General features: G+C 41.5%; 1 protein-coding gene across 10 annotated transcripts in view; it reads right to left on the bottom strand.

The window, feature by feature from the left end:
- WASF2 (WASP family member 2) overlaps positions 1–18,633 on the bottom strand; it is a 73,237-nt gene extending 54,604 nt beyond the window's left edge. For 7 of the 10 annotated variants that reach the window (XR_014081015.1, XR_014081017.1, XR_014081016.1 and 4 more), the window contains exon 1: positions 18,445–18,633. The gene's annotated coding sequence lies outside the window, so the exon portion shown is untranslated. Of the gene's footprint in view, positions 1–18,314 lie in introns of all 10 variants that reach the window. The other 3 variants (XM_081586371.1, XM_081586378.1, XM_081586377.1) reach the window with 3 other exon arrangements.
- Positions 18,634–26,553: the final 7,920 nt, after the last annotated feature.

Genomic DNA, 26,553 nt, shown 5'->3' with positions numbered 1-26,553 from the left:
GAAGTCATTCAATCTAGTTTTTTGCTTCTAGGAATGTTACTTGCAATATTACTTCACTCAACAAATATTTATTAAGTAATTACTAAATGCAAAGGCCATAGCACTGTAGAAGATGTATGCAGACATAAGAGAGTTGCTGTTTAAAGAGTTTCATAATACAGGAGAGACAAGAAAAGAATATAAATATAAAATAAAGTAAAAGTGATGAAGTTATGGTTTACCTGGTTAAGTAAATCACAAAAAGGCATGCTAGAAGAGTGTCATATAACTGGGTGTTAAAATAGGCAGAAGTTGGATATGTAAACACACGGAGTATTATGTCTAAGGTGGACAGTGTGAGCAGAGGTACATAAGCAGAAAATAATGAGACATTTCTGAGGAATGAAGATGAGTACATTGTTGCAAAAGCAGTAGGGAAACACGGCTGGAAAGACAAGTATGGCCAGATGATAGAATCTTAAATATCAGGTTGAGTTTGTACTTTAGTCGCTAAGAGATAGGGGTCACACAAGACGAGTTACAGATTAAAGAATATTTAGGAAGATGCTATGCATCTCACTTGGTATTATTGCCTAGAAAATTCCATGGACAGAGAAGCCTGGCAGGCTACAGTCCATGGGGTCACAAAGAGTGGGACAAGACTGAGTGACTGAGCACACACACATACATCTCACTTGAGCAGAGAACAGAATGGACCTGGGGGGTGGTAGGAGTGGGGACAGGCGCAATACAGAAAGTAGAAGCAACAGTCAAGGCAAAGGAAACAAGGGACCTAAACTGATATAGTAGGAAAAAGAGACAAGGAGGGACTTGAGAGTGTCTTTTGGCATGAAAAGAGGGAGGTCAGGAAAGTCAACCAGCAACTAAGGCCTTACATCTCAATCAACTGGGAAAACAGCAGAGCCAATGCTTGATATGTTGGCAGACCTATACTAGCTCTGAAATGTACTGAATAAACGACTGACTGAGTGAATAAGTAAATAAGAGAGTTTGCGGGGTGGGATGGGCAGAAGAACAGCTCAGCCTTCCTGTTTTAACTTATGAGGAAGTCAAGGTGCTGAAGGAAAATGCTGCCCAGGTGTGCTAAGCATCATTGTCAGAAAAGCAAAGGTTCCATCGTTTAAAATCTGTATGAAAAGTATAAAATCCATCCTTAAAAACTCTAACCATGTCTCCCTAGCAAGAAGGAAACAAGTTGTACCAATATGACCACTGGTTCCCAAAAGCAAACAATCCACGAAAAGCTGAAGGTGCAGAAGGGATAACCAAGTGGAAGGATTCAATAGGAATTCTGGGACTGGGGTTCAAAGGTGGAAATACAGATTTGGAAGTTACCAAACAGAGGAGGTGATAGTCAAAGACATGACAGAGGAGATGACCTCCTAACACAAAAGCATAAAGAGAAAGGTAAGGACACAGGACAACCTGGAGACAGACAAAGAAGAAAGATCAAGGAAAGCGGGAGAATCAGAACAATGCCCTGTTAAAAAGTTTAGAGAAGAGTTTCTAGAAGGAAGGCATGCTCAATCCTTGTTTTCTTCCTTGACCCACATATCTAATTCATCATCAAGCCTATCGGCTCTACCTCCAAAGTACTTACTAAATACATCTACTTCTCTCATTTCTTCTTCCACCAACCTAGCTGACGTCTCTACCACACCTGGACTTCTGCTATTCACCTTAAATCAATTCCTGCCCCCCAAATAATTCATTTCTTTTTTGCAGCAATTGGATTAATCTTTTCTTTTAAAAAAATTATTTATTTAGTTGGCTGCGTTGGGTCTTCGTTGTGGCATGCAGGATCTTCAGTCTTCACTGTGGCACGCGGAATCTTTAGTTGTTGCGTGCAAACTCTCAGGAGCGAGTGGGATCTAGTTCCCTGGTCAGGGATTGAACCTAGCCCCCTGCATCGGGAGCTAGGGTGGTCTAGCCACTGGACCACCAGCGAAGTCCCTGGATTAATCTATAAAAAATGGAAATGATATCACATACCCAATTCCTCTTTAAAACACTTGAACTAAATGGATATTTAAAGATACTGGAGTGTGACAATGCTAATATAATCATGTTCCAGTAGGGGAAATACTTGCATTGTTTATATATATATACGCCGAAATATTTACAAATGAAATGAAGTCTGCTTCAAAAATAATAAGGGCAAACAAGTCTGAACTTACTCTATCAGGCCAATACTACTGTGTTATCAAAACCAGACAAAGGGACTTCCCTGGTGGTCTGGTGGCTAAGACTCCATGCTTCCAATGCAGGGGACCTGGGTTCAATCCCTGGTCAAGGAACTAAATCCCATATGCTGCAACTAAGGCCCAGTGCAGCCAAATTAAAAAAAAAACCCAACACAAAGACTTCTCCCTAAAGTTAGGAACAAGACTGCAATATCCATTCTTATCACTTCTGTTCAATACTGTACTGGAGGTTCCAGCCAGGGCAATCAGGTAAGAAAAAGAAATAAAAGGCATGAGACTGGAAAGGAAGAAGTAAATTCTATCTGCAGACGACATGATCATGTAATATAGAAAATGCTAAGAAATCCATCAAAACACTGTTAGAACCAAGGCAGCAGGATACAAGATCAATATACAAACATCAATTTTAGGGACTCCCCTAGTGGTCCAGTGGTTAAAAGAATCCACTTGCAATGCAAGGGATGAGGATCCGATCCCTGTAAGGGAACTAAGATCCCCCATGCCTCAGAGCAACTAAGCCCGTGAGTCACAATTAGAGTCCATGCACTGCAACAAAAGATTCCGCATGACTCAATGAAGAACCAGTGTGCTACAAGTAAGACCCACAACACAGCAAAATAAATTTCTTTTTAGAAAATCAATTTTATTTCTATACACTAGCAATAAACAATCCAAAAATCAAACTAAGAAAATAATTTCATTTACAAATGCATCAAAATAAATTTAGGAATACTTAGGAATAAATTTAATTAAAAAAGTGTAAAACTTGAACATTAAAGACTTTAAAGGCCTAAATAAATGAAAAGACACCCAATATTAACAGAGTGAAAGACTTAATATTGTTCAGATGACAATATACCCTAAATTAATCTACAGATTTAATGAAATTCCTATCAAAATCCCAGCTGAATTTTTTTTTTTTGCAGAAATTGACAAGCTGAGCCCAAATTTATAGGGAACTGCAAGGGACTCAGAAAGTCAAAACAATATTGAAAAACAGAACAAAGCTGAGGGACTCATACTTTTTTATTTCAAAATTTATAATAAAAGAGCTTCAGTAATCAAGACTGTGACGCTGGTGTAACAACAGACATTCAGGTCAGTGGATCAGAACTGAGAACTCCCAAAAACCTCTATGGTCAATTTATTTTTAGCAAGGATGCAAAAAAATTCAATGGGGAACAAATTATCTTTTCAATAAATGGTGCTGGGACAATTGGATACTCATCTGAAAAGAATAAAGTTGAACCTCTACCTAACATCATAACAAAAATTAACTCAAAATGGATCAAAGGCTTAACTATAAGATCTAAAAGTATAAAACTCTAAGGAGAAAATATAGGTGTAAATCTTCACAATCCTGGACTAAGCAATAGTTTCTTAGATAGGACACCCAGAAAAACAAACAACCAAAGGAAAAGTAGATAAACCATACTTCATCAAAATTAGAAACTTTTGTGCTTCAAAGGTCATGGCAAGAAAGTGAAAAGACAACACACAGAAATGAAAAGAAAATATTTACATATCATATCTGGTCAGGGGCTTGTATCCAAGCTTGTATCCAGAATACATAAAACACTATTCAATTCAATAATAAAAAGGATGAATGACCCAACTTAAGAATGGGTAAAACATTTGAACAGACATTCTCCAAAAAAGATACAGCAACAGCCAACAAATACATGAAGGGTGCTCAACATCACACTAGTTATTAGGGAAATGGAAATCAAAACATTAGCTATGTGGGAGGTGGGTAAACTAGGCATTTGGCATTAGCTGACACAAACTACTATATATAAAGCAGATAAACAAGAGGTCCCACTGTATAGCACAGGGAACTCACTCAATATCTTCTAACAAACTACAGTGGAAAAGAATTAGAGAAAGAACATATACATGTATAACTGACTCACTATGCTGTACACCAAACACTGACACAACACTGTAAATCAACTATACTTCAAAAACAAAACAAAAGCTATGAGATATCATTTCACACTCACTAGGATGGCTATAAAAAAAAAAAGATGAGAAATATTGGTGAGGGTGTGGAAAAACTGGAATCATACAGTGCTGGTGGAAATGTAAAATAGTGCTGCCACTCTGGAAAACAGACTGGCAGTTTCTCAGTTATCATATGGCCCGGCAAATCCATTCATAGGTATGTACTCAAGAGAAATGAAAACATACATCCACCCCAAAAAATCTCCATATAAATGTTATAGCACTGTTATTCACGATAGCAAAAAACTGGTAACAAACCAAATGTCCATCAACTGATGAATAAATAAAAGTGTTACATCCATACAATGGAGTACTGATACAAGCCTACCACATGATGGACACTTGAAAACATTATCCTAGGTGAGAGAAGCCAACCACAAAACACCATGTATTGTATGACTGAATTTATATGAAATGTCCAGAAAGGGCAAATCCACAGACACAAGAAGTAGATTAATGGTTGTCTAGAGCTGTGGAGAAGGCAATGGCACCCCACTCCAGTACTCTTGCCTGGAAAATCCCATGGACGGGGGAGCCTGGTAGGGTACAGTCCATGGGGTCACTAAGAGTCGGACACGACTGAGCGACTTCACTTTCACTTTTCCCTTACATGCACTGGAGAAAGAAATGGCAACCCACTCCAGTATTCTTGCCTGGAGAATCCTAGGGACGGCGGAGCCTGGTGAGCTGCCGTCTATGGGGTCGCACAGAGTCGGACACGACTGAAGCGACTTAGCAGCAGCAGCAGAGCTGTGGGGAGGGGAATTGGGGAGTGACTTCTAATAGGTATGGGGTTTCTTTCTGGTGTGATAAAAACATTTTGTGTTTTGGAATTAAACAACGGTGATGACTGTATAACCTTGTGATATTCTAAAAAACACTCAATTGCATATTTTATTTTTGTTTTTAATATTTATTTACTTTTGGCTGGGTCGGGGTCTTAGTTGCAGCACATGGGATTTTCCTTGCAGCATGCAGACATCTCTCTAGTTGAGTCACCGGCTACAGGGAGCGTGGGCTTAGGTGTGCAGCATGCAGACATCTCTCTAGTTGAGTCACCGGCTACAGGGAGCGTGGGCTTAGGTGTCCAGTGGCATGTGGGATCTTAGTTCCCCGACCAGGGATTGAACCTTGGTCCCCTGCATCACAAGGTGGATTTCTCAACCACCAGACAATTGCTTGGTATGTGAATTGTATCTCTTTTTTAATACTTTTTATATATATATATTTATTTATTTATGGCTGTGCTGGGTCTCCATTACTACTCAGGCTTTTCTCTGGTTTCAGCGAGTGGGGGCTACTCTCTACTGGTGGTACACAAGCTTCACATTGAGGTGGCCTCTCTTGTTGCAGACCATGGGCTCTAGAGCACAGGTTCAGCACTTGTGGTACACAGGCTTAGCTGTTCCAAGGCATGTGGAATCTTCCCAGATCAGGGATCGAACTTGTGTCTCCTGTATTCACAGGCAATTCTTTACCACTTAGCCACTAGGGAAGCCCTGCATCTCACTTTTAAAAATCAAAAAGAAATGTCCACAAAAAGACTTGCACACAAATGTTCATAGCAGCTTAATCTGTAATAGCCTCACACTAGAAACATCCAAATATCCATCAATAGGTGAATGGATAAACAAATTACTATATTCATGTAATGGATTATTACTTGGCAACCAGTGAAACTTGCAACAACATGGATGAATCTCAAAATAATCATCCCAAATGAAAGACACCAGACCTCTGTCAATGAGCATGTACTGTATGATTCCATTTATATAAAATTCTAGAAGATTCCCTGATGGCTCAGCAGGTAAAGAATCTGTCTGCAACTCAGGAGACAAGAAGACGCGAGTTCGATCCCTGGGTCGGGAAAATCCCCTGGAGGAGGAAATGGCAAACCTCTCCAGTTATTCTTGACTGAAAACTCCCATGGACAGAGGAGCCTGGCAGGCTATAGTCCAAAGGGATACAAAGAGCTGGACACAACTGAGCATGCACGCTGGCCAGAAAATTCAAAATAATTTATAGTGGTAGTGTATCAGTTGTTGCCTGTGGCTGGGAGTGCGAGGGTGAGCATCAGAGCAGAAGGGAGTGATTACAAAGGGGCAGGAGGAAAGATTTATGGGTGATGAATATGTTCATTATCTTGATCATGGTAGTGTCTTTAATGGTATACACATATGTCAAAAATTACCAAATTTTACATCTCAATATGTGGCTTATGCCAATAACATCGCAAAAAAGCTGTTGTAAAAATTTTTTTAAAAAGCTGTTAATTCAAGGATTTAAACTGCTGCTGTCTATAGGCTAGATAATACTTTCAAACAAAAGTTACATGATTAATAGTTACTATGTGAGGTGATGTATGTGTTAATTGGCTTGACTGTGGTTAATCATTTTACAATGTATACATATACCAAATTATCATGTTGTATACCTTAATGTAAGATTTTTGTCAATTATATCTTGATAAAGTTTAAAAAATAAAAATAAAAGTTAAATTAACTGTTGAAAAAAATAACATTGGGGAGGAGATAGAGTATTAGAAGAAAAAAATTAGCCATGAATTAGTAACTCTGGTTAGGAAATAGATACACAGGGTTTCATTATACCATTTTTCACTCTTATATATGCTTGAAATTTTGCATTAATAACTTTTTAAAGGGAATACCCTTGCATCCAGTGGTTAGGATTCCACACTTTCACTGCCAGGGGCACAGGTTCAATCCCTGGCTGGGGAACTAAGATCTCACAAGCCACACAGTGGGGCCAAAGGAAAAAAAAAAGAAAAAAGTTTTTTAAAAAACTGTTCAAGAATCTGAATTTAGGGAAAAAAAAAAACTCATCAAGACTTCCCATTTTACTTAAAAATAACACTCAGTATCAAGCCTACAAAGCTTTGAAATACCTTTGCCCTTAGTTCCTTTTCCTTCTACCTTGGAACCGTCTTTTCCTCACCTCTTCATTTGGTTCATTCATTTTCATTCTTCAGTTTTGGTTTGTCATCGTCTCACAGAAGCCTTTTCTGACCATCTCTGTGCTGTGCTTAGTCACTCAGTCGTGTCTGACTCTTTGTGACCCCATGGACCATAGATTACCAGGCTCCTCTGTCCATGGGGATTCTCCACGCAAGAATACTGGAGTGGGTTGCCATGCTTTCCTCCAGGGATTCTTCCCAACCCAGGGATCAATCCCAGGTCTCCCACATTGCAGGCGGATTCTTTACTGACTGAGCCACCAGGGAAGCGCGACCATCTCTAAGTTCCTCCATTATCTCTGTTATAACACCTTATTTTATTCTCTTACTAACATATCACAATCTTTCAATATTTTATGAGTTTGTTTTTGTTGTTCAGTCGCTATGTTGTATCCAATTCTTTGCGACCCCAAAGACTGTAGCACACCAGGCTTCCCTGTCCTTCACTATCTCCCAGAGTTTGCTCAAACTCCTGTCCATTGAGTCCATGATATCATCCAACCATCTCATCCTCTGTCACTCCCTTCTCCTGCCTTCAACCTTTCCCAGCATCAGGGTCTTTCCCAATAAGTCAGTTCTTCGCGTCAGGTGGCCAAAGTATTGGAGTTTCAGCTTCAGCATCAGTCCTTCCAATGAATGTTCAGGGTTGATTTCCTTTAGGATTGACAGGTTTGATTTCCCTGCTGTCCATGGGACTCTCAAGAGTCTTCTCCAGCATCACAGTTCGAAAGCATCGATTCTTCCTCACTCAGTCTCCTTTATGGTCCAACTCTGACATCTGTACATGGCTACTGGAAAAACCATAGCTTTAAATATACAACCTTTGCTGGCAAAGTGATGTCTCTGCTTTTTAATATGCTGTCAAGGTTTGTCATAACTTTTCTTCTAAGGAGTAAGCATCTTTTAATTTCATGGCTGCAGTCACTGTCCTCAGTCATTTTGGAGCCCAAGAAAATAAAATCTGTCACTATTTCCACTTTTTCCCCATCTATTTGCCATGAAGTGATGGGACCTGAGCCATGGTCTAGTTTTTTGAATGCTGAGTTTCAAGTCAGCTTTTTCACTCTCTTCTTTCACCCTCAACAAGACGCTCTTTAGTTCCTCTTCACTCTCTGCCATTAGAGTGATATCATCTGCATATCTGAGGTTGCTGATATTTCTCCAGGCTATCTTGATTTGTCTATGTGATTAATTTAATCTTGACTTATGTGTTTACTTATTGCCTACCCAAGCCTCCTTAAATTGCATGAGAGCAGCGACCCTGCCTCTTATAATCACTGAGCTGTGTTCTTCATGCCTGGCACGTAACAGATATTCAATAATTATTTGTTGAATGTTAAAGTAGTAACCCAATACTGGGTATTATTGTTGAACATTTAATACATTAAAGTCCTACAGAGAACCTACTGTTTGCAAAGCTTCAGGTAACACATATGCATTTGTAAGTGAGAGGATACACGATGTAACGTAAATAGAATGAAAAAATTTTTTAAATTCCTCCAAAGGCTAGTGAAAACAGTAAATAAATACTATTTAAGAAGACTTATTTTTTCCTCCGGAGAATTCATTTAGAAACAGAAATAAAGAGTGTTCTGATATAGTATTTACCTTCTCAAGATAGACCTATAAACAAAGGGATCCCCCAGTGATTAATGCTGAAACCTATCAGAAACAACATTTTTAGAAATTATCTAGAAAAAAACTGTCTAGTGAATCTTCTCAGCTTGCATATGACTCTAAGGCAGTAGCTAGACATATGATGGTACAAAGTTGTGTGTTAAGAAAGGTGGAAAATAGCATCCATGTAGACAAAAATAAGGTAATGCAGTAATGGAAAAGTAGTCCAAACTATAATTATCAAATGATGAGCTCTAAAGCTACCTGTTTCAATAAAGGAAAAGGATTTCAGAGTCCCTGCATTTATGCTGAATACAGCTACAAAAAGGCAACAAAATGCTGGTTGTTATTATTACAAAAGCTTTGGAAACAGGGAACACATCATCCTGCCCTTGTACCAAGCAAAGTGTATCTGTACTAGAATAGCATGTGCAGTTGTGGTCACCATAACACAAAAAGGTAAAATGGAGAAGGCCTAAAAAGGTATCCAAAAAGGCCAAAGGACAGAGGAGCTTATGTATGTATACATATTTTTTTAATATAGATATATAAAGGACACATTAGTATGAAACAAAGAAGGTGTGAAATGACAGACTACATCAAATCTTAAAAGTTACAATCCAGTTAGAAGTGTAAACAAATAGTAAAGTATACTTTAAAAAAAAATTAAGCCCAGGTTTTAGAATAAGTAAGACAGAAGTTTTATGTCAAAAAAAGGAAGGGAAGGGGGAAAGGGAAGAAGGGAAAAAAAAATGAAGGCAGGAAGGAATTGAGTTTTAATCCCAGTAGGCTTAGCTGTGTGACAGTGGGCATGATACTTAACTTTGAGCCTCACTTTTCTCATCTTTAAATATCTAATTTGGAGGGCTGCCATGAGGATGGAGATATGCACACTGCCTGGTAGATAGTCTACATTTACTACTTTTATTAGGACTAATAAAAAGTAATAGTTTACTACCCAATCCAGTATATAAAGTAATAAAACTCATTACTCAGATGATGAGTACAGAATGTAAGAAAAAAAAAATCACTCAAAGATAGTCTAGAAAAATTCATAGACAGCTTTTCCGTAAGAACCTTCTTCCTAAGAAAAATTACAAAGTTTAGGCAACGGAGCCCTAAACTTTGAAGCTAACACTTTCACCCCTTTCCCATTAGCAGCAGAATTCTGGACTAGATAATATGTCCAACCAAACATGCCATTCATTGTCTTAATTTAATTAGACAGGTCCCTCTCTTACAGATGAGAAAACTGAACCTAAGAGAATCAATGCCCAAGGCTACACACAAAGCTAATACGTGAAGGAGCCTACATTTGAAACCAGATGGGCTGACTCTAGAATCTATACTCACAACCACAACTAACTGCCTCCTACTCTGCAAGAAATGTTGGATGCTCGGTATGCAAGAATGAGATGAGTGATTAAGGAGTATACAATAAGTATTCAAAAAGGCTGCTTGATGAGTTCAGCCCAGCCAAGGTCACCGCCAGTTAGATACTCAGATTTAGGGTGACCACAAGCACAAACACTGAAATAAAAACTAGTTAATGAGGATGTAACAAACTAATGTAAGAAGGGAAGCCTAAAAATCCTTAAACTGTGGTCTCAGATATGGTAAGCAAACTATAGAAAAAGAGGAAAATATATCAAAATGCTAACTAGCGGGATTATGTGAAAGTGAAAATCGCTCAGCTGTGTCCAACTCCTGGTGACCCCATGGACTATACAGTCCATGGAACTCTCCAGGTCAGAATACTGGGGTGGGTAGCCTTTCCCTTCTCCATGGGATCTTCCCAACCCAGGGATCAAACCCAGGTCTCCCACATTGCAGGCAGATTCTTTACCAGATGAGCTACAGGGAAGCCCAAGAATACTGGAGTGGGTAGCCTCTCCCTTCTCCAGCGGGTCTTCCCAACCCAGGAATCAAACTGGGGTCTCCTGCATTGCAGGTGGATTCTTTACCAACTGAGCTATCAGGGAAGCCCAATGGGATTACGGGTGACTCATTCTCTGCTTCATATTTTTTTAATTTGGCTTTTTTTTTTAAAAAAGAGCTCATTATTATTTTCATAATTGGAAAAATGAAGAAATAAAAATAAATCTGAGGAAACTTTCACTCTTTACTCACTTCTAATTCTGTAATTTGTTGCAATGAGCATGTATTACTTTTGTAATTTCAAAGAGATTTTAAAAACAAATACATTAGAAAAATGAAGTAAATTACATGCAAATACCAAAGCCCAAAAAATGGATATGATATAAGAATTAGCAAATAAGGAGTTACAGTTTGTTGGCAAGAACTCTATACATACACCGAAAGACTCGGATTCACACTGATATACACACCAACGTGGACGTCAAAAACTATGTTGATCAGCAGAATTCAGACACAAGAGTACATATTGTATGAGCCAAGAACAGGAAAAATTAATATGTAAGGATAGAAATCGCAACAGTGGTTGCCCATAAGACAGTAGGGAACTGTAGAGGGTTATAGAGACATTCTATCTCTTGACTGGGTGTTGGCCATACACGTATTTACGTTTGTCAAAACTCATCTATCAATAATTACATATGTGTATTTCTATGTATTCCACTATATGTAAATTTTACCTTTAAAGAAATCTCATTTTTTAAAAAAAGACAGGGTTCAATCTCAAATCTGTTATTTATTAGCTGAACGACTTTAAGGAAGTTACTTAACCTCTCTGAGGCTGCTTATCTGTATGTATGCTTAGTCACGTCTGACTCTCTGCTACCCGAGGGGCTGTAGCCCACCAGGCTCGTTTGTCCGTGGGATTTTCCTGTCAAGAATACTGGAACGGGTTGCCATTTCCTCCTCCAGGGGATCTTTCTGGCCCAGGGATCGAACCCACGTCTCCTGTGTCTCCTGAATTGGCAGGTGGATTCTTTACCGCTGAGCCATGGGGAAGCCCATTTATGGGTATAAAATGTAGCTAACATAATTTATCTCAATGCTGGGAACTGACTGTAACATGTATCAAAGTCAGAGACTGTGCTTTGCAAACTATCATCCAATGAATGTTCAAAGAACTTGAAAGGTAAAATGGGGGCAAAGTGGATCTTATATTTCTCATAATACTACAAATGGTTCTGTTATCAGGAATACTATTCTTTAAAGACTATCAGTATTCTACAAAGGGATACTGACTTACAGTTCCCAATTGTGAAGGGAAAAGAACATCATGGACATGATCTAAGACCTCCCTCTACACAGTTAAAAACAATTACTCAAGATACGACTTGAGAGAAAGCTTGCTAGACTGAGTACTTGCCAGAACAATGGCATAATCACAGGAGGAAAAGGTCTCAATTCTAAATACGTGAGAGTAAAAGAGTTGCTTACTACTTTACTATGTCAATTACAAAGTTTAAATGTCCCCATAAGTCATATCATAAATGTGTGTAAATATGTATCTGTGCACATACACACACATATTTACTCAAATTGGAACTGAGTTAAACCACTGCTTCTTCCCAAAAGGGCTTCTACATTCTAAAAATAAGAAACTTAATTCTGTTCAACTAGAATTCAGAATTCATCTTATAACTAAGAGAGTATGTCTCAGGCTTTCCCATATTTACCCAAAAAGAAAAGCAGCTTGAAAAATAATATCATAGGCAAAGTTTAATAGCCTCTCCTATCAATCTCAAACTGTTTGTCTTTATTAGTATACAGAAATCATGAAGACGACCAAATTTTTCTGCGGTACTTCTATATCTGAACGTTATTTCCTCTGTAAGCATTCAACAATTCTTGTTTCTATTCTTCTCTTTTCTAATTCAATTCTGTTTGGTTTCTAAGTTAAGAAGTGTGCCTCATTTGCATAAATGGTAACTATTCTGAGATACCATTCATAACTATACATTTGAATTCTCTAGAGTACTATTCATAACTTTAAATGGAACAGGGGAAAAAACACTCATTCAACTTCACTTTAATGGTGACTAAGACATGAATGATCATGTTATCTTGTAGAGGGTTGGCCAAAGGAGTGAAGTCCTCCAGTGTTACTAACTTGTTATCATTTTATGAATGTCCAAAGGAACCAAGAGGATCACTGCCTTGACCAATCTACCTATCACAAAAAATACTGAGTTTAGAAAAACATGCTCATTAGCTAAACATGTTTTTTAGAGTTATGAAGTATCTATGTAGAAACATTAAAAGATGTATCTTAGCCAAGAAGCTCAAAAATTATCTGAGAAGAATCCTGACAAGTCCTCTATAAAACCAATGCTGGTTATTCTCTAAGTGTTAAAACAGCTTTGCTGAGAAAAGCTGAGTCTTTTATTCAAGGTAGTAATATTCTAGTAGTTCTTTACTCCACCTAATCGGTGGCAGAAACTGAATTCACAAAATCTGCATAAATAATTCAACTGTCTGTACTGCTCTAATATATTTAAACCAAATAAAATAAAATTTGAGCAGAATAAAAATGATGGTGCTATTTTAAGTTTGTCACCTCCTGATTTCCCTCATTTTTCTTTCTTACCCAAAAGTCAGAGACACGAGACTGTATAACCAGAGAGAAGGAATGGAAGGGACAGTGCATATGTGAGGACACCTACGTTCATTTCCGCTCTATGACCCTACTACCCCTATCCTTGAAATAGTTTTCAACAGAGGCCAATTTTCTCCCCAAAGGACATTTGACAATATCTGGAGACATTTCTGGTTGTCACAGCTGAGAAGGGGAAGGGGTGCAGTTACCATTAATAGGTAGCGGGTAAAGACCAGGGATACTGCTAAAGATACTACAATGCACATGACAGTCTACCACTATACAGCATATTATTCAACCCAAAATGTCAGTAGCACTAAGGATGAGAAACCTGATCCCAAGGCTTAATAAAGACCTACCTCTCAATAAATGTTTGTTGGAATGAACTGAAAAGGAAAGACCATCAGTTGGAAAAAAGAGAAGCCTATAAGAATGAAACAGAAGACAGAAGGCCTAAATTAAACATTACTAGCATCTATCGAGCCTTTATTGAGACTTCCTGGAGGTCCAGTGGTTAAGACGCTGCACTTCCAACACAGGTGATGTGGATTCGATTCCTGGTGGGACAACCAAGATCCGACATTACACATGACATGGCAAAAAAAAAAAAAAGGCTTTATTGTGTGTTTCACAATCATACAGAACTGAACAATAAAGCTCAGCCCATAAGAAGCTCATCGCCAGGAAAGGGAAAGAGTTTTATAATTTGTCTGTTATCTGATTTGACAATATCCGATAAATGCTTTAATGAAGGAGAAGACATACAAGGGAGTCACTCAACTTTTCCTAGGAATGATTCACATCTTAGAAGACATTTTAGCTCAGTTCTGAAGGATGAGTAGGAAGCATCTTACTTCACAGCTTACAATGCCTCTTTCCAGACAAAAAGCCATTCAACAAAAACTATGGAATACCAATTATGTTCCACACATTCTGTTATGTTTTGGAGACACAAATTACAACTTTCCACTTTTTCCCTTGGCATTGCTGGTGCCTAGCAGCCCACCTCCCCAACTCAAATCCCCAGCAATTTTTTCATTTAGCAATTGTCACCAACCTATCACAGTAATCAGTAAGGCCACTATCCACAGATTCAGTAAAACTTCCAGTTGCCTGTCAACAAGACTGTATCTAATCTTGCCTAGATCACAAAATCAGGATGGCGATGCTGACGGGAGTAACTAGCAATGAACTGAGTATGCGTTCAGATCTGCCAACTGTTGGATGTATGCTGGTATCTTGGAAAGCTATTTTACTTTATGAAAAAATCGGAGTCCTCTTCCACACTACCCAATTCATGCCAGAACCAACAGCAAATTAATCAACATATATTTACTGAACACCTTCCATGTGCTTACCTCAATGGTTCTCAACCCTGGTCGTTTACTGACATCAGAATTCTCAGATATAATTTACTTTTTGATGGTAAATTCTGATGCCACAGAAGTGTGATGCCTTGGCCTTTAGGCTTTACAGAATATACAAGAAGTGTAATACACAGTGCTTGTTTTGAAGAGCTTAACCACAGTCACAACAGAGTAACTTGTAATAGTATGTTTGTTCACTAATTTTTAATCCTTTTGCAGTATTATCAATCCTTACCAAACAGAAGAAACTGAGGTAGTCTGGATAAGAACTGTTCCTATTCCCTAGTTCAATCAAACACCAACTACACCTAACACACTGTTACACTGACACACTGTTCCACACCCTTTCTATCTCCCAGACAGTGAAAGTGCCACTCTCAGGAAATACGGAGACACTCCAATTAGGAGAATGAATTGAAGCCCTCAAATCAGGTGGCAGTTTGTCCTGAAGCCCAGAGTCTCTCAAATGCATGCTGTTGAAGGCCTTCTTTTAAAGAGGAGAAATAATTCTCTAATCTCCAACAATACCAGTCCACCTCACTCCTAGTTGAAGTGTTCAAGAATAGTAAAGAGTAGACTGAATTTTTGTAAATGTGCTCCTAGAGGTCCTTGGCCATTTAAAGAAATCACCCAAATTCACAAGGCTGGTAAACCCCAGTTTTTCACATGGTAAATAATTGAAATAAATTAAAAAAAAGTAAAAATATAAATCAAAACTATCTAAATCCAATATATTTTAGTAAACTCCTTCATGTACAAATTGCAGAAGCTTGAAAAGTTAAAAACGTAAAAATTTTGATCTAAATCTCATCCAGCAGCAATGACCTCATACTAAAGACCACCTTGAAACTTTAAATTCTGCAAACATGATTCTACAGATCCTCACCTGATTAGTCTTTCTCTGAATTATATGGGAAAAGGTACAATTCTCTTAATTGCTATACAAAAATTGATGAGCACAAGACCTATAAATTACTTTTTAAAAAAAGAGGGCAGAGATGTCATTCAAACATCTAAGATAGGGACCAATAACAGTAGTAAAAGGTAAAATTTTGTACTTGAGGAAAAATGCATATTGATGTATATTAAAATAAGAATATCATATGAAAGAAAAAAAGTGTCTTCTATGTAATACTGTTTTTAGGACCTATGACTTTAAAATTTGCTTGGTTGACAATATTTGTCCTTGTAATTGTTCATCATATAAACTATATACATAAAATTCCACAATTCCTTATTTCCAAAATCCAAAAGGCTACAAAAACAAGTTTTCATTATTCATTTGGTGGCAAATTCTGACATGAAATGACTATAAATGAAATGACATGAGGCTATTTATAACATTTATTTATCCCAGTTGATGTGAACATTCTGATATTTTACTGCAGAAGTAGTATTGTGTTTGATTACAAGGTGCTGCCCCACACCTTTCAGAGATGTTACATAACTTACAGTATATGTACCATATTTCTTTTTCAAAATTCTAAATTCTAAATTCAGAAGCACAATGGTCCTAAGAATCTCCCCCCGCCCACGATACTGCAGACTGGTAAACTATATATAATTAAAACTAAATCTTTTACAGAAAATATAACTGATATTAAGAGTAAATGTAGATCTTTACATGCAATAGATAATAAATTTAATGTCTTAACTAATCACACCTATACAATCCTGTAAAATAAAGCATTATAAAGACTTAACAAATGTCAACAAACACACCGTTGATGGGGTGTGTCCCCCACAATTGATGGGGACATTTGCATCATCCAATATCTAGATCAAGTCCTCTCAGGCTGAAATCCACTAATTTAAATCATAGTTTAAAAAAAAATCCCAAAGACTACAATTGGTAATTATGTTGAGAAAAACAATCCTTCACTGATAAATAACATATTCAGTTTTGACTTTTTAAAAATTATCTCAGAAGGTTTAAGATTTAAAATTCTTTCATTCTAGAATATAATTTCTGAACGTTGAACACATAACAATTGATTTTTTCTGTGAAAGCAGAGCCTTGAACAGGGGACAGCAAAAGGAACAGTCCTTAAAGATATTTCAATGGGAAGAAGAGTTTCACAGTTCTTTCCTTGCTTCCTCCTTCAGTTGCTGCTTTTCTGGTTTTAGAATTTCAAACAAAGAAATACATATTGGCTCCAATGCTAAGAAACGCCCTCCTTCTCAGCAACTTCCTCTTCCAATTTTCTTCCCTACTGTTGACATATGAGAACAATACACACTGCCTTCCTACCATTTTGATTAACCAAAAACTCTGAGACTTGGAAAAATTAAGGGTTGCAATTTATTTGTAGTACCCACTCGAGGTCCACAATCTTCACTCATCTAGAAGTCAAATAACAGGAAGCACAAAGAAAGGAGTATTTCACTTAATCAAGAGGCGGGCTATTGAAACTTTCACCCCAAGAATCCAAAGAAATTTGCACTAACAAATGGGAAATTTCTTGCTTCCCAAGAAAGCCCGGCCTTCTTAGGGAAGAGAAAAAGTTACTAGGCTGGCACCATTCTAAACCAAGAGTCAAGTCTATGCACCAATAGTTAGTGAACTTCTACTGGCCATGCAATCAGGATTCAAAGTGAGTTCTCTGAGATTCTGACACACTTCCCAGTGACTTTTACAATTCGGTAACGGTCCTTTCCAACTCACAAACTGAACAAAGGGGATGCACTTATGATTAACCATCCAGAGATTAAGACCCAGCCTGTCTCCATGTCAGTAGTCAATTCAAGTGTCTGGGACCCAACCCCTCCCCCATCTATGACAAAGCAAACTTCCTTTAAGTAGACAGTCAATTCCCCCTTGACCAGTGATTCTCAAAGCAAACACCCCAATGTTGGTAAGCTCTGAATCTTACTGTGTGACCTTGGGCAAGTTACTGAAGTCCTTTGAAACTTAGTTTACGTGTAAATTCTCAAGTGTGGCTGTAAAAATTAAACAAGAACCTGTTTGACACACAGTAGCAGCACCATAAATGTTCTTTCTAACCCACCCAAAAGAAAACCGAGTTCTTTGGGGCCTAAATTTCAATCACAGCCCCAAGAGGCTCCAAGGATCCCTTCCTCTTCTCCGATTCTATGAAGAACTGTACAAAACTTCCCCATCTCAGAGATTCTAGGGTCCTGTAAGACCAAGACAACCAGACCCCACCCCATTATAGTCTGGGGTCCATCCAGAGTCTTCCTCGATGGGCCCCTTTAGCCAACTTTCCTCATTACTCTGCAGACCATTCTGGACACACACCTACACTCACGTATACACACATTCCTCTCCGCCACTGTGCAACTTAGGCCAGAAGTCTCAAAGAGCGCTTTAATGCCTTCATGGCCCAGAGATGGAAACTGAGGCTCCACCAAGAGAAGAACTTGCCCAAGATCTCAGACGTCTGCCCGCAAAGCCTTCGTTTTACAAATGGGTAAAACGAGGCCCAGAAAAGGAAGTGACTTGCCCAAGGTCACACAGCGAGTTGGAAGCACAGATAAATCAGGTTGGGGTACTTTCACAGCCTCGCGGGCCCTTCCAAGCCTCCGAGGGGGTCTCCGGGACACCTCCTCCCTGGGGAGGGGAGTGTACTATAAGACACCACCCCGCGCTGACCGCTCACCGGGTCTCGGTCTGTCTACGGCCAGAGGCGCGGCACCCACTCCTCCGGAACCATGAGCGGCTCGGGAGGGGCGGCCCGACCGGGCCCGGCGCCTCACGGCTGGGCCCGCCCGCGCGGACTTGTTGCTCACCTGGTCTCGCGCGGTCGCCTTCAGCGTCAGAAGGGCTGGCCGGCCGCCCTTTTCCGCACAGGGTCTGTTCTCTCCGGCCGCCTCTCGGGCTGCCACACAGCCGGACCCCCCCCCCTTCAGCGCGATACGCCCCCAGCCGCGCTCGCCCGGCCCGCGTCCGCCATTACGCGATTCCCCGCCCTTAGACGCAGCCACACCCCGCCAACCGCCCTGATTGGCTCTCTGCCCCACCCGCATGGGACTTCCGGGCTTTCCATTGGCCTGAGTGGAATGTCAGTTAAAAGCTACGCAAACGACGTACTCAAGGGTACTGTCCCGGGAGCTCCACCCGAGCTACTTCCGCAATCGGAGTAAACAGCAAGGGGCAAACCAAGTGAAGTGGGGGTGGCTTTGAAATTAAACCAACTCCTATATTCAAAGTAGGAAAATCCACCTAAAAACTCGTAAAAAGTGTATCGAGAGGCGAATTCTTCTTTTTGGAGTTCAAATAACCAGGATCTTTGATAGGATGAAGGGGAAAAACCTATAAAGTTTCTGTGGACACCCCTAAAGTTACTGATAGTTTTGTTCCTTCCCGGCCGGTCAAGGCCTGCAGAAAGTTGGGTGGGGAGAGTGAGTCACAGGCTCCAGCCTACCGCTAAGGATCCCTCCCGGGTGAGGCCCGGGGTCCTGGGATTGGGTGCTGGGATGAAAGGCCAGGGTCAGGTGAGTTGGACCCTGGTTCAGCCGCCACCGCACTCTGAGACCTCAGGCAACTCTCTCAACTTATCTGGGTCTCAGTCTGTCCTGCAAAGTAGGAGCAGTCATGTCTGCCTCTTGTCCTGTAGTGTTTGTTAAGGATTCATGCTTGAGTGGGTATATGCGCGTCTTGCCGTTCATAAAAGGTTGCAGGCTGGATTCATATTGTACCTCAGTTAGTTCTCTAGAGCAACTCTTAAGGCAGATACTGTCCTCATTTTGCAAAAGAGAAAACTAAAAACTCCATGACTTAACCCTGAGTCGCCCAGGGAATTTGAAATGACCCTGGGACTCAAACCTGTATCTTTCGGCTTCCATTTCTGTATTTCACCCTTCCACGTCTGGTGTCCCCTGAGAGAGACTTCTCTCCCCCAACTTGTTAGCATTCCAGGGAGATTATTGAGGGTGCCCTCAGCCAATCCCGCATCTCTCTGGTCACCATAGACTTAGGCACAGGCCACTCCCCAGCACTGAGGTTCCTGGGAAAAGTAATCCAAGGGATGTACCCGAACTGTTTCTGGGGGCCTAGGAATCAGGAGGTGGGTAAGGGATGACAGGTGGGTCAAAAACCCAGGTAGAATCCTGAGTAAGGACACAGAAGCTCCAAGAGGGGCAATCTCCATTCCAGAAGTTATGTCCAGGTCTCTCTGCTCTCAGAACAGGGCTCTTTTCACCGCAGGATTGTTTTTCTCGGAAGGACTGCCTTGGCTATAATTCCTAGTCCTTTTCCCTCTCTGGAAAGGAAGAAAGCCGAAAAGGGAGTATGAGGGAGGAGCAGCCTAAGATAGAAGGACAGAAACCACCAAGTGGGTGGTGCCCATAAGGCCACAGTGCCTGCTGAGTCAGTGACCTCCAGGCTCAAATTGGGCCATGTGGTCTGACGACCAATGACTATTTAAATCCTGACTGTGGCCACTGGGTGCTGGGAGGCAGCAGGTGCTATGCAGAGGTCAATGACTTTAGGGCAGACTAATCTAAGATTGAATCCAAGTTCCACTACTTTGTAACTAACTCTCAGCCTCACCCAGGTTTTCTCTAAAATGGGGACAACATAGCAGTTGTGAGGATTCAATAAGTTAATTGTGGAATTAATGAGTCATGTGTGTAAAGTGCCTGATAGCTATTTATTCGTTCATGGATTCATCCATTCAGTAAAAAATTATTGCACACCAACTATGTGTAGGGCAGCCTGCCAGCAGTGTAGCTACAGTGGTAAGCAAAACAGACTCATACCTTCATGGGGCTTACAGTTTGATGAGGAAGCAAGTTGTTAAACAAATGATCAGACAAATCAAAAGCTATGGTAAGGAATAAGGAGGCAAAGTACAATATGTTTATGAGAGTGAATGTCAGGAATTGAGATGGGGGTCTCAGAAAGCTTCCTGAAGAGATGAGTTGATGAATAAGGATTAACTAAGCTGCAGGTGGTTGGGAGGAGTGTTGGAGGCCAAGAGAAAGGGTGCTGAAAGCATCTAGGCCCAGGCCCGTGCGGGTAAATCGTGGCATTGGGGAGAGAACTCTTGCTGTGGGCCTAAACAAATAAGGTGTTAGAGGGTAAGGAACCTGGCTTTGAAAGTAAAGCCATTCTCCAAGGGTCTCTGTTCTTTTCTGGTAGTTCCTGAGTTTTGACATCAACCTCCCTGGGCTTGAATCTTGGCTCTGCCATCTCACCTTGAACCGTGTGACCTTAAGCAGTCATCACACCTCTCTGTACCTCAGCTCCTCTTCCAGTCAGTGGGGATAATGGTAGAAGGGCTTAAGGTGAGGGAGTGAGGATTCAGTGTGGAAATGTGTATAAGACACTCAGGCACATAGAACGCACTTCATAAATGATATTTGGCCTTCACAGCATGGCGGGAGGTGAGCCTAAGGCAGCATATTCAGTAGATAAATAATGCTAATACTAATTAGCAAATAGTATTAACTGATTAATACTGATATTGGGAGAGAGCTGATGCAAGCACCTGGACACCAGGCAAGTTGTCATCTGACCATAAATGTCATAAAAGACTTTGGAGCCAGGCAAGCCTGGTTTCAAATCACATCTGTACCATTTCCTGGCAGTGTGACCTTGGGCAGGTGACTTCACCTCTCTGAACCTCAGTTTCCTTATCTGTAAAATGGGGATGATAATTGCTCTTGATTCTCAGGGATGTGAAGATTATCACAGCTTTATTTCTCTCAAATGCAGGGACTTCCCTGGTGGTCCAGTGGTTAAGAATCCACCTGCCATTTCAGGGGACCTGGGTTCAATCCCTGGTCAGGGAACTAAGATGCCACATGCTGCGGGGAATTGGGGCACAACTACAGAGCCCACGTGCTCTGGCTCCTGCACATCACAACGATAGATCCTGCATGCTGCCACTAAGACTTGATGCAGCAGTAAATAAATATTCAAAATGTGAAGTAGTTAGCACAGTGATTGGCACATAGCTTCAGCTGTTGAATGTTCGCCTTAATAATTATTATTATTGATGTCAGCAGTTACTGTCTGTACTAGGTAAGATTCTAGGGCTTTGCTTGTACATTGTCTGGCAACAGGAGACTTCATTTCTCCTTTCAGGCAATGGAGATAGGTTACTTTCAGAAGGGGTGGTGTTGTGCATCTTAATACTAATACTAACATTGGGACTTACCTGACAGTCAAGGTTAGGACTCCACGCTTTCACTGCCAAGGGCATGGGTTCGATCCCTGGTTGGGGACCTAAGATCCACAAGCCACATGGTGCTGCCGAAAGAAAAAAAATTACTGTTACTAATAATAAGCACTAACATTGAACATTTGCTATGTGCCAGCCATGTGGTAAGTGCTTTACTCATACATTCTTACAGCAGGCCTATAATTTAGGTCCCGTTACCATTTTCCAAATGAGATAAAGGAAGCACAGAGAGGTTAAGTGACTTGCCCAAGGCCAAACAGTCAAGAAACAATATGACTGTATTGGTGTTTTGGGGGAGGGAGGTGGGAGGGGGGCTCGGGATGGGAGACACATGTACGCCCATGGCTGATTCATGTCAATGTATGGCAAAAGCCACTACAATATTGTAAAGTAATTAGCCTCCAGTTAATTAATTTAAAAAAAGAAACAATATGACTGCAATTTAAACCCAACCTTGGAACTTGAGAGGGCTTGGTGCTTTTGAGAGGCAAGCCCTCTCTCTAATACCCAAGGAGTTCTCACCTGAAACGATGAAATAATCATTGCTGGTAAGTTCCAGGTTCTGAAGACCAAACCCCATTCCTTTCCCACCAGTTATAAAAAATAACCCCTGACTGTTCCTGTCCTCTGAGGCTGATAAGATCAGGGAACATAACTTCTCCCTCTGCAAGGGGAAGCAGGAAGATACGTCGAGTCCCTGGAACTGGGTTTGAGTCCCAACTGTGCCACTTAATGGTTCTGTCCTAGCCAAGTCACACCCCGTCTTTGAGCCTCAGTTTCCTCATCTATAAAATAGGGATGATAATAGCTCTGCCTCCGGGGCTGTTGTGAGGAGCAGAAAAAACAAGTCCTGCATGAACTATAAAGTACTCTTCAGCACAAGGCTTCCTCTCCTTGTTGCTATGGGGATGGCGAGCACTCCAGGAAAGCAGTCACAGCCAGTATAGCGCATAGCAGGCAGATTGTCATCTCTGGAAACAGTCCTGGATTCGAGTCCCAGATCTGCCGCTTACGCCTGTGTGACCTTTGGGCAGTCTTAGCCTCAGTTTTCTCATCTATAAAACGGAGTGAATCGTACTGATCTTGTAGGGCTGGAGGGAAAGCACAGTGAAAGAAGGCACAAAATGCCATGAACATGTGCCTGGTACAGAACTGCCAGAGCACAGGGATTCAGGGCAGAGGGACCAAGGAGAATCAGCCTGACCCCTCCACACAACCCCTGCCTGAGGGCAAGAGGGTGGAGAGTACTGTGCTCAGAGGCAGAATGGTCTCCAGGCCGCTGCCCTGCCTCTGGCATCTTCAGCTCAGGCTGGGTCCACTGCATCTCTCTCTCTCTCCCTCCCTCCCTCTCGTCAAACAAGTTCTTCTCCACTGAGCAATCCCAGGGGGCCCCCGAACCTCGGTTCCAGCCAAGCTTGCAGGCTTTCCCCGCCTCCACATCCTGAATCCACAGCTTTTGCATTTGCCATTCCTTCCACCTGGAATGCTCTCTCCTCCCCGGAGCGACTTTGATGGGGAAGGTGGGGGGAGGAGGGGCGGCGCTGGAGGGGAAGGATCTGGAATGATGCTCCCCCACCACCTCACTCCCCTTGCCTGCAACCCCCACACAGCAAGCCTGACCTCCCCCCCTCCCAGCATGGGGGATGAGACAGCGCTGGGAGGGGGAGGAGGAGGGGGAGGACTCAAGTGAAGGGCCCTCTGTGGGGTTTTTCACCTGCTCAGAAGAGGCAGACGGAAATGAAAGCTCTAGAAAAATGCCTGCTGCTCTGCTCCTGAGGCCCCAGCTCGGCGAAGCCTCCTTGCCTTCCCACTGTGCCATCTTCTCTCCCTCCCCCCTCCTCCTGCAGGCAGGTGCCACACAGTCAAGGAACACGGGTGGGCGGGCAGGCCAGAAAGCCTTGAGTTCAAATCCCATTCCTGCCGCTTACCCAGGGAGTGGCCTCCGCAAGCTGTTTGGCCTGCTTACACCTCATTTCTTGATAAAAGGATACAACAATCCCTTCTTCTCAGGCTGCTGTAAGAACTAAATGGAAGCCAGATGAAAGTGCCCAGCACAACCAAAACGCTCAGCAATGGAGTTGGTAACAGTGATGGCAACACACCCAGTGCCCACGTGTGCCTGGCACAGCTCTCAGCACCTGGCAAATATTAGTCTATTTGACTCCTGGTGAGGTGGATCCCATTACTGTTAGGGGAAGCACACTGACTGAAAGCCAGGCACCATAGTAACCATTTGCATGAGTTGTTTAATGACAGGAGGTCCTGGTAAGGAACACAGACCTAATAAGCCACCACCAACCAGAAGTGTTCGGGAAAGGTCAAAAGGAGACACCGCATGTCTGACCACCTCCCAGAATCCTTCTTGCTGGCATCCATTTGACTGAACAAGGCGTGTACCACCAGGAAGGAGTCTGAGTCAGAATGATTGCCTAAAGACAACCCGGAAACTAATCCCATCACCATAAAACCCGAGACTGAGAGCCACGTGGCAGAGCAGTTCTCCTGGGTTCCCTTACCCTGCTGCTCTCCACCCGGGTGCCCTTTCCCAATAAAATCTCTTTCTTTGTCAGCATATGTGTCTCCTTGGACAAGTCATTTCTGAGTGTTAGACAAGAGCCCAGTTGTGGGCCCTGGAAGGGGTCCCTCTTCCTGCAACATTACTATCCCTCGTTTTACAGATGAGGACACTGAGGCACAGAGAGGTTCTATACTCTGCGCAAGGCCACACAGCCCACGAGAGGCAGAGCTTAGCTCTGTTCTTAACCTTTGCACTCTGGTGTTCTCAGTGGTCATTGTTTTATTTGCTGTTATCTGTACTGACTCTATGCCCTCAGTAAGTACATGTTATTCTTTTTTTTTCCCTCCCACCTTCAAAATCCTGCCTGAATTTTCTCTCCTTTGTAACGTCTTCTAGTTGTTCATTTAATGAGCATCTACTGCTGACGGCTTTTGCCAGACCTGTGCAGGGCACTGGGGATCCAGGGATCCATCCACCCAGTCTCTACCCTCGAGTGACTCCCAAAATAGTGAGGGAGAAAAACACATACATAAAAGCTACACATACATAGGACTTCCCTGGTGGTCCAGTGGCTAAGACTCTGAGCTCCCAACACAGGCCCTGGGTTCTATCCCTGGTCAGGGAACTGGATCCCACAGACCACAACTAAAGATCCCACATGCTGCAATTGAAAGAGCCCAAGTGCCACAACTAAGACCTGGTAAACCCAAATAAATATGTAAATAAATATTTTTAAAAAAATAAACTCTCTAACAGCAAAAGGAAAAGTACAAGTATTTTTTTTTTTTTAAATACACACATTATTTGAAAAAAAGAGAGGAACACCAATTGCAGCAGGAGCTGGGAGCCCACAGAGGCATAGAACTTAACTGGAGGATTGGGGCAGGCTTACCAGAAGATGGATCATTTGAGTGGGGTCTTGAAGGGTGAGTAGGAGTTCCTCAAACAGTTACAATATAGAGACATAGAATATGATTTATAGTGCAAACCCTGCAAAGGAGACTGAATCTATAAAGGCTAGAGAATAACATGCTGGGGTAAGTTCTATGCTAGGACTTCTGGACATTGCAGATAGAGAGGTGGAAAGAAATTAACCAGGCCCCCAGGGAGTTTACAGACTTGAAATCAGAGTAGAAAGCAATAAGTAAAGCAAAAACAGCAATATTAAAGAAGAATCCAGAGAGGCTTTGGGACTACCAAAAAAAAAGACCTAAACCTGTCAAGGGGTCAGTGAAGGCTTCCTGGAGGAGTAGTTGATGCCTGTGCTAAGTCACCTCAGTTGTGTCCTACTCTTTGTGACCCTGTGGACTGTAGCCCATCAGGCTCATCTGTCCACGGGATCCCCAAGCAGTACTGGAGTGGGTTGCCACGCCCTCCTCCAGGGGATATTCCCAACTCAGGGATCGAACCTGTGTCTCTTATGTCTCCTGCATTGACAGGTGGGTTTTTTGTCACTAGCACTACCTGGGAAGCCAGTTGATATCTAGGCTGAGATTTAAAGATCAGGGCCAAGGACTTCCCGGTGATCCAGTGGCTGAGACTTGGCGCTCCCAATGCAGGGAGCTCAGGTTTGATCCCTGGTCAGGTAATTTAATCCCAGAAGCCACAACTAAGAATTCTCATGCCACAACTAAAAATTCCGCATGCCGCAAAGAAGATAGAAGATCCTATGTGCCACAACACAGCCAAATAAATTTTTTAAATTTATCTTTTTATTGAAGGATAATTGCTTTACAGAATTTTGTTGTTTTCTGTCGAACCTCAACCTGAATCAGCCATAGGTATACATATACCCCCTCCCTTTTGAACTTCCCTCCTATCTCCCTCCCCATCCCACCCCTCTAGGTTGATACAGAGCCCCTGTTTGAGTTTCTTAGCCATACAGCAAATTCCCCCGTTGGCTATCTATTTTACATATGGTAATGTAAGTTTCCAATAAATATTTTTAAAAATAAAAAAAGGAAAAATCAGAGCCAGATTATGTCAATTTACCATCACCCAGCCCATATGTAAATTCAACATAAAAATGAAACTATAAGAGTAAGGAACTCCAATAAACTTCAGATGTTTGCCATGAATACTATTTAAATGTTTTTTAAATTATCAAACATCAAATCATTTTTTAAAAATGTTTTTAGTGCCCCTGCTTTGCTGGTGCCCTGAATTCATGTTCCTCTGCTTGTTGGGTAATCT

Source organism: Giraffa tippelskirchi, chromosome 3, assembly GCF_054371585.1.
Source record: "Giraffa tippelskirchi isolate mGirTip1 chromosome 3, T2T-mGirTip1v1.2.pri, whole genome shotgun sequence".
NCBI classification, from domain to species: domain Eukaryota; kingdom Metazoa; phylum Chordata; class Mammalia; order Artiodactyla; family Giraffidae; genus Giraffa; species Giraffa tippelskirchi.
This window is presented reverse-complemented; position numbering and strand designations above follow the sequence as displayed.